Below are 7,617 nucleotides of genomic sequence, written 5' to 3'. Positions count from 1 at the left end.
AGCATGTGCAGCAGAGGGATGCCTGTGTTTTAGTGAGGAAGAGGTAAATGTGAAAGCACCTTGCAATGAATGTTACTTGTAGAGAGACAGACTTTATCTCCAGGTTGGAGAACAGGCATCTTTGGGCGACGCCGATCAGCAAACTTCCTGTGCCTGAGAGCTGCGTGTTTTAGATGTTCACAAGTAGAAGACCAGATGCAGTTAAAGTCTCTCTGCAGGGCACACTGAGTGCAGGTATTTCTGCAGAGCAGGGTATAAGAGACAGAAGGAGAGGATGTTTGCCATAGACAATGTAGAACGGTGATTCTTTGCTCCTGGTGCTAACATGGTTGTTGTGGGTGAACTCATGAGAGATGAGAGGTAAATTGCACCTCACTATCAGAAACTATATGCAGGGGCATACCATACACTGAATTAAGCACCAGGTGAACAGGAACTAGCTCAAAAGAACTAGAGGCTCGGCACAATGGAGACACGCTGCACCAACACCAAGAGTGGTGTCATCTATTCAAGTAAATAGGTGGTTGGGCAATACCTGTTCAATGGATGCCAATCCTGATATAGGAACAAAGAAGTTAAGATTAAGGGATTTTTCTATGGCTTTTCAATGAGTCCAGACACAATGTATAAAATGCAGGTTACTTTATTAGCAAAATTTCTAAAAAGACATATAAATATGTCAAACAACAATTCACGTTTGAAAAATTAATACCTTTAGACTTGTACCTTTGCCACTACATATTCTGCAATAATCTTTCAATTTATAAACAAGATTTCTCCAGAGATATGAATGGGAAACCAAAGTCCCAACCACATAATTCATCTTAGTTAGCACAGAATAGTAGTGGGATATATACATGATATGTTTCACAATTAGCTGCTTCTTTAGAAGTGAGAATGTTACATGTAATGTTAAAAACAATAGATATTAATTCTGCAAAAAAAAGAACTTGCTTACTCACATTTTTAAAAAAATGTAGTTCTGCTTTAAGGTTTAGAGAGGTTTTTGGATAAGATTAAAAGTTCGTTTTTAGTGTTAGATTGAAGTAGAATGCTAAATTTAGGGGGTCAGGTCAGACTGATCATTTAGGGCAAAGGAACAGGTGTGCATAAATACCCTCTACTCTTAGCAGTATAAACTTACATTTCTTTGTCTGCACAAGGTGCCATAGAAAGTGCACAATATTTGGCCTTTGCAGAGCTAGGTCCCAGGTTTGACTCCCGGCCTGGATACTATCTGCATGGAGTTTGCAGGTTCTCCCTGTGTCTGCATGGGTTTCCTCTGGGTGATCCAGTTTCCTCCCACATTCCAAAAACATGCAGTTGGATTAATTGGCTTCCCCCCAAATTGCCCTTAGACTGTGTTAATAACATATGACTATGGTAGGGACATTAGATTGTGAGCCCCTTTGAGGGACAGCTAGTGATTTGACTATGGACTTTATAAAGTGCTGTGTAATATGTTGGCGCTATATAAATACTGGATAATAAGAATAATAATATATTATATTTAAGTATGTGAGTCCCTGTGATTTGTAAATTATAATTCCAGCAACTTGTAGGGCTTTTATTTCACACAACAGAGGAAGAATATAAAAAAGGACAGGAAATCTCTCTCTTTGTCACTATACCCTCTCCTCCTATATACATGTTACTTCTTAACACATGAGCAGTAAAGAAGAACTGGTTGTACCATTTCTCCCTTTCCAAGTCAAAACTTTGGTGTACAAGAGATCACAAAAGACTGTTTAGTTAAATTCAGATTCTGATAAGTACAGAGCTGCATTTATTGGTAATATTACTAACATTACAAATAACTATTATTAACAGTATTTTAAATGAGCGGTAAATAGGGGCAAGCTGAATAGGATGAGGAAGACCATTCCAGAGTTGGGGCAGCTCTAGAAAAGTCTTGAAGCTGTGCGAGGTTATGAGTGAGGATGTCAGTAGTAGATCATTGGAGGAGTGAAGAGAACAGCTAGGGGAGTATTTTTCTATCAGGTCAGAAAGGTAAGTGGAACAAGGGCTGTGGAAAAATTTGAAGGCAAAGCACAGGAGCTTGAATTTGATTCTAAGGTGAAATGGAAGCCAATGAAGAGAACTGCAAACAGATGCAGCGGAAGAAGAGCGGTGGGAAGGATGGATGAGTCTGGCTGCAGCATTCATAATAGATTGTAGAGCAGATTCATTTCTGTCTTTTATAACTGCCTTGAGTTTAGTATTAGGGCACCACTGTCTCCTGTTTATTAAACAGACCATGATTCATCTTTGCTCTGTATATTTATTGGCAGCTAGTAGCTGACCGCTCTGATCTGTTTGTAAATTTGGTTAGCAGTGTAAATCCTCTTCTTCAGCATAAATGAGTTCTGAACACACCCAAATCTTAGATTGTTTTCTAAATCTGAATAGGAAGAATTTGGAAGCCATCGAGGGACTGTGTTTAAGGTGTGGCATGTTTCCGCTGACAATCTGCAAATGGAATACTAGCGAATCTGTCAGGCCAGCTTAGTGATAGCTGAGTGATAGATTAAGTCAGTGTCCCCTACATCAAAGCCTTGCTCCTATTATAAATGCCCCTATTGAAGAATTCTTTTTATGAAATGCCAGGTGATGGTCTCACTCTCCAAAGAAAGCATCCTTATAATTAACTTTCTGTGGGAATTAAGATGAATGGGCCAAGCCTGTTAATGAGGAGAACAAAGATGATGTCCAGACTGGGCTTAAAAAAATGGCATGATCAATCACATAAAAATAGGTTGTTTGTAGATAAAATAAATGTAAGCAATTAAAAATGTCTGCACATACTTTACTAAAATAGACAAATCATTTTCTTTTATAATTCAAAGAATAAAGCAAACCTATGGGCAGGAAAAAAAAATCACCAGAAAGCTTTAATTCACTTGTCACAGCATGAAAGCAGATGTAAAACACTATTTAATTCAGTTATGTATTTATTTACACAACAAAAGCAAACTATTATTGTATTTTAATATTCATTGTGTTAGTACTAGAACATGTATCCTATTGGGTTTCTGCAAATACTTGCAGAGCCGTACTCAGGCTGGATGAGGAAAGTAACTGTCAGCCAGAACTGTCAATCTAATACAGGCAGCATGCTAACAGGAGGAATACCCTGACATTAACTGTTTGCTGCTTGCTATCCAATCAGAAAGCTGCATCCTTGACCTAGCTGTACTGGAGTAAAGCATGGCCAGGGACCTCCTTGTTAGCATTGGTATTATCTCTCAGAAATGCAGACATTTTTAGATTAGTCACAAGTGGCAGGGTAAAAAAGCTACTAGGGTGACCCCGTCTAATTACTTATGGAAAGGGCTACTGCACAAAAAAGCTAAGAACACATCACCAGTTGCTTGGACCAGGGAGAATTAATTTGCAGAAAAGGATTTGCAGTCCCATAGTTTTTGTACACCATTGCTTTTCTTTCTCTATATAACAAATCATTTAGAAGTAGAACAGTCATTTAGAAGTTGGATGAAAACTTTAGTACATTTATCTTAGCATATCCTACTGTATATCTATGTTTTTATTTCCATTCCTCCCACCCCACCACCATCTTAATAATGATAACAAAAGCAAAGCACTACTTACTCTTTCTGTGCTTCATTATGACTTCCATGTCCTCCTCCTCTCCCGGCTAATGTTCTTCTTCTTTGTTGAATGACATCCGGCATTGTTTATCCCACTTCCTATGAGCTCAGAAGGTCACGGACATACGCCTGCATCATCACACCAGCCTGGGCTCACAGGAAAATGATGAACATCACTAAGGAAGAGCTGTTCTCTTTAAAACTGAGGACCACCCAGTCAGAGTACAAAGAGGGCCTTGTATATGACTGAGCAAAGGATTCCCAGAATCAAGTAATTGGGGATGATTAAATACAGACTGTAAAGGGTAGGGTTCTAATGGTACATTTTTGGAGAAAATTTGGGATTCTAGTGATACCCTTTATTGGCCTACTTGAGTTATTAGAAATGCAAGCTTTTGGGATTACTGGGATCCCTTCATTAGAACCTCTTAGATTGTAAGCTCTTCAGAGCAGGGTCCTCTCCTCCTCCTGTGTCACTGTCTGTATCTGTCTGTCATTTGCATCCCCTATTTAATGTACAGCACTATGTACGGTAATATGTTGGTGCTGTATAAATACTGTTTATTATTATTATTATTATTATTATTGTTCATATTATTATTAATAGTAATAAGAATAATAATAATAATAATAGAACAATAAGTAGGCCTGATGAAGGAATCTTAAAAATCCAAAAAGTGTTCTAATAAGACAAGTTATCCAATGAAGGGTATTAACTGAACCAACATTTTTCTGCATTGATCAATTGCTAAAATGGAACAACACTCTTCTGTTATTAGTGCATTTTGTAATAAACTATACATAAAACCAAAAAAGGGTCAATTGAGGAAGACAAAGAGAAAGTTTCTCCAAATAAGGGACTATTGGAAGCTTTTTATTTTTCTTAACAGCTGTTCAGATATATAAGAATAAAAACAGTTGGTCCCATAGGAATATTAGATTTTGGCTACTACTGCTTTACAAGAAAATAGGCCAAGGGAATAAGTGGCCATGTTAAACATGCTGGCACTTTTTTACCTTCTTATTAAAGTTCCTGTACATACTTGCAGTGGCTCTTGGTTTCCCCCAATCCAAATGTTGGGCAGTTTCTAATAGTCTGAAAGCTTGCCCACCCTCTCCATTCTCCCAGTGATATATATTGGAAAGTTATAGGGATGTATTGGTAGTGGGAAGGAGCAGGCAAGCTTTCACACCATGAAGGGTCAAATTTTTCCTGATCAGAACAGCCTAGAATTTGAGTGGGTAGACTGGAGCCCACCAGAATGCAGGTACCTTTAGGTCACACATCACACCTTTTTTACATTTTTATAATACATATTATTTTCATAATATCCAATGTTTCACAGTTATTTTTAATTATTATAGTTTTAAAACTCTTATACTGTTTGATAACACCTCATAAAAGCTGGAATTCCCCCTGAATACCAAAAACATACTTACGTCAGACTTTTATAATAAATGCCACAGGGTTGTTAAGTTTTTTTATTATTATTTTTTGCTTATGTTTCTGCAGACTTGTGCAATCCTGTGATCACCTGTTACTTTACGTGCAAGTCTTTTATGAGGCCTAATGCATCTGTGTTATGGGGCTATGTATCTTTGTTGAGGGCAGGCACCAACCCGTCACAAAAAGCTTTCAAGTCAAGACTGAGCGGTGCACCTTTCGCATCTATGAACTAAGAATAATTAAAATGTTTCTTTAACTACCCCTCTCCACCCCTACATCTTCCCATGAAGGGCACAGATCGTATACAGTATTCTACCTTGTACCCAAAGCCAGCATGGTATTTTTTACATTTTACACAGAAATGAGAAGTAGACCTCTTTTCATGGCCTTGTGAGTTTCTTGCTGGGACAATTCCTCTCTATTTATTAAGTTGTCACGAGAACAGGGATACATGGAAAATTATCCAAAGCAGACATTTGTTCAGTGAGCAGTAAAAATGTAAAATAATAAAATAATGACAAATGATGGGCCATTTTTGGCACAATGAAAGTTGAAAGGAATTTCTATAATGTTTATGAGCCATTGAAAGCCCGTTGCATCAAAACTAACAAAAACATCCTTAATTTCATCTCAGCCATTGCCTCCATTGCATTTTGGCAAAATACTGAAATTTCCTGAAATCTCCAGATTTATGCCTGGTTTTATGTATCTTAATATAATGACAGCTTTCATTTTTTACTAGAGCCCAGAAATCCAAATGTATTCCATAATATTATTGGTAACTGGCCATCAACTATGACTATTGGTATTTCAAGGGGAAATTCAAGATTATATTACTTTCTTTTGCTTCCTTCCTTTCATCTTCCTTCCTCTCTTTCCTCCTCTTTTCTTTCCTCCCTCTCTTTTTCCTCCTTTTTCTTTCTCTCTCCTTCTCTGTCCTCCTCTATCCGTCTTCCTCTCTATCCCACCTTCTTGCTCTTGCTCCTTTTCTCTTTCTCTCCCTTTCTGTTGCATTCTAAGTCCACAGCTTTCTCTTCTGACAGCTGAAGGGGGAAGGGAGGAAGGCAGTGAGGCTTTTGTAACACAGCCTTCCCCTTCCTATCAGCTGTCAGAGGAGAAAACTTAGAATGCAAGAAAGGCGGGGAGGAAGGCTGTGTTACAGAAGACTCACTGCCTTTCTCCCTTCCCCCTTCAGCAGAGAAAGCAAGCCACAAGTCGAGTTGCAAGTTGCTGGGGAAAACCCCCCGAGTCGAGTTGCACGTCGTTCATTAGGCGACTTAAGTTGGACTCAAATCCAAGTCCCGCAACCCAAGTTCCAACCTCTGCCTAATGCAGAATATGAAAAAAAGGAAAACATTTAGTTATACAATTTCATTTGAATGGCTATAATCTTTTTATTAGTTTCTAAAACCTTGAGAACTTAAAAAGCAATGGTAGTTCAAGGCAAACCAAGTGAATGCACATGTGTTTGTGAGCTAGATATAATCGGGAATACAGCTCAATAAAAAAATCTTCCATTATGAAAACACTCTGGTGTATAAATATCTGATCTTTCACCTTTGCATACAAAGTTTCTTTCTCTCTGAACTGAAAAATCCTCTGCTGTTTAAACTTTTTTAACGATTCAGCCAGATCTTACCAGACCACTGGTTTAAGACTATAAGTTGGTGGTTCTGGTATTTTCTGGCAAAAGTCAAAACCACCGCTATATGTATGGGTGTAGCAAACAATCACCTTTATGAATGTTGTCAGGAGAGCAGGTAATAGTATTTTTTCCACTTAAATTGCAATGGGGATGGTCTCTCTCTCTCTGAATCACATCATCTGGACCTGGAAGATTCTCCACTAGGGAATGTTTCAGTGAATGACAGATTTGCTGCTTTAGAAATAGACCATTGTGTAAAGATTGTTGAAAGAATTATTTCAAACTTTTAAGGTAACAAGTGAAACCAATCAAACGAGCTATTAAAAGTATCCAGTTACCCTCCACTATGCTAAAATCAGAACGGTAATTCAAAACTAAAGCTGAAAATGGAAACAAATCAGATAATTCTTGCTCAGTTGTACTCATCTCGGATGAAAATCATGTTTATGGCAGACAATCCATCCTAGCAGATTGATGAAGGACTGATTGAGAATGATGAGCAGTTTCAGTGACAATCATCTGACATCCATTGGACGTCTGTACAGGTCTTAAGGTCCCAGCCCAAATCCACAAAGCAATTCACAGGGTTATTGGGAATACATTTCCAGTGTAACTTCCAATTTTTCTGCTATCTATATGTACCACTCTTCCCCACCTCCTAGATTGTAAGCTCTATTGGCCAGGGTTCTCTTCTCCTCCTGTGTCGTTTTGTGTTTGTATGCAACCAATATATATTGTACAGAGCCGCATATTGCTTTTTGGCTAAATAAAAGCTAATATTATAATAATAATAATATTATTGTTATTACTAATCACATTCAGGCAAGTTTGAAGAGGTTGGTGGCCTTGATGAATGGTATTACAATAAGTAAAGATTCCTTGCCAGGCTTTCTGCATTTGAGATCCTATAGTGGGTT

Source organism: Pyxicephalus adspersus, chromosome 7 (genome assembly GCF_032062135.1).
Source record: "Pyxicephalus adspersus chromosome 7, UCB_Pads_2.0, whole genome shotgun sequence".
NCBI classification, from domain to species: domain Eukaryota; kingdom Metazoa; phylum Chordata; class Amphibia; order Anura; family Pyxicephalidae; genus Pyxicephalus; species Pyxicephalus adspersus.
This window is presented reverse-complemented; position numbering follows the sequence as displayed.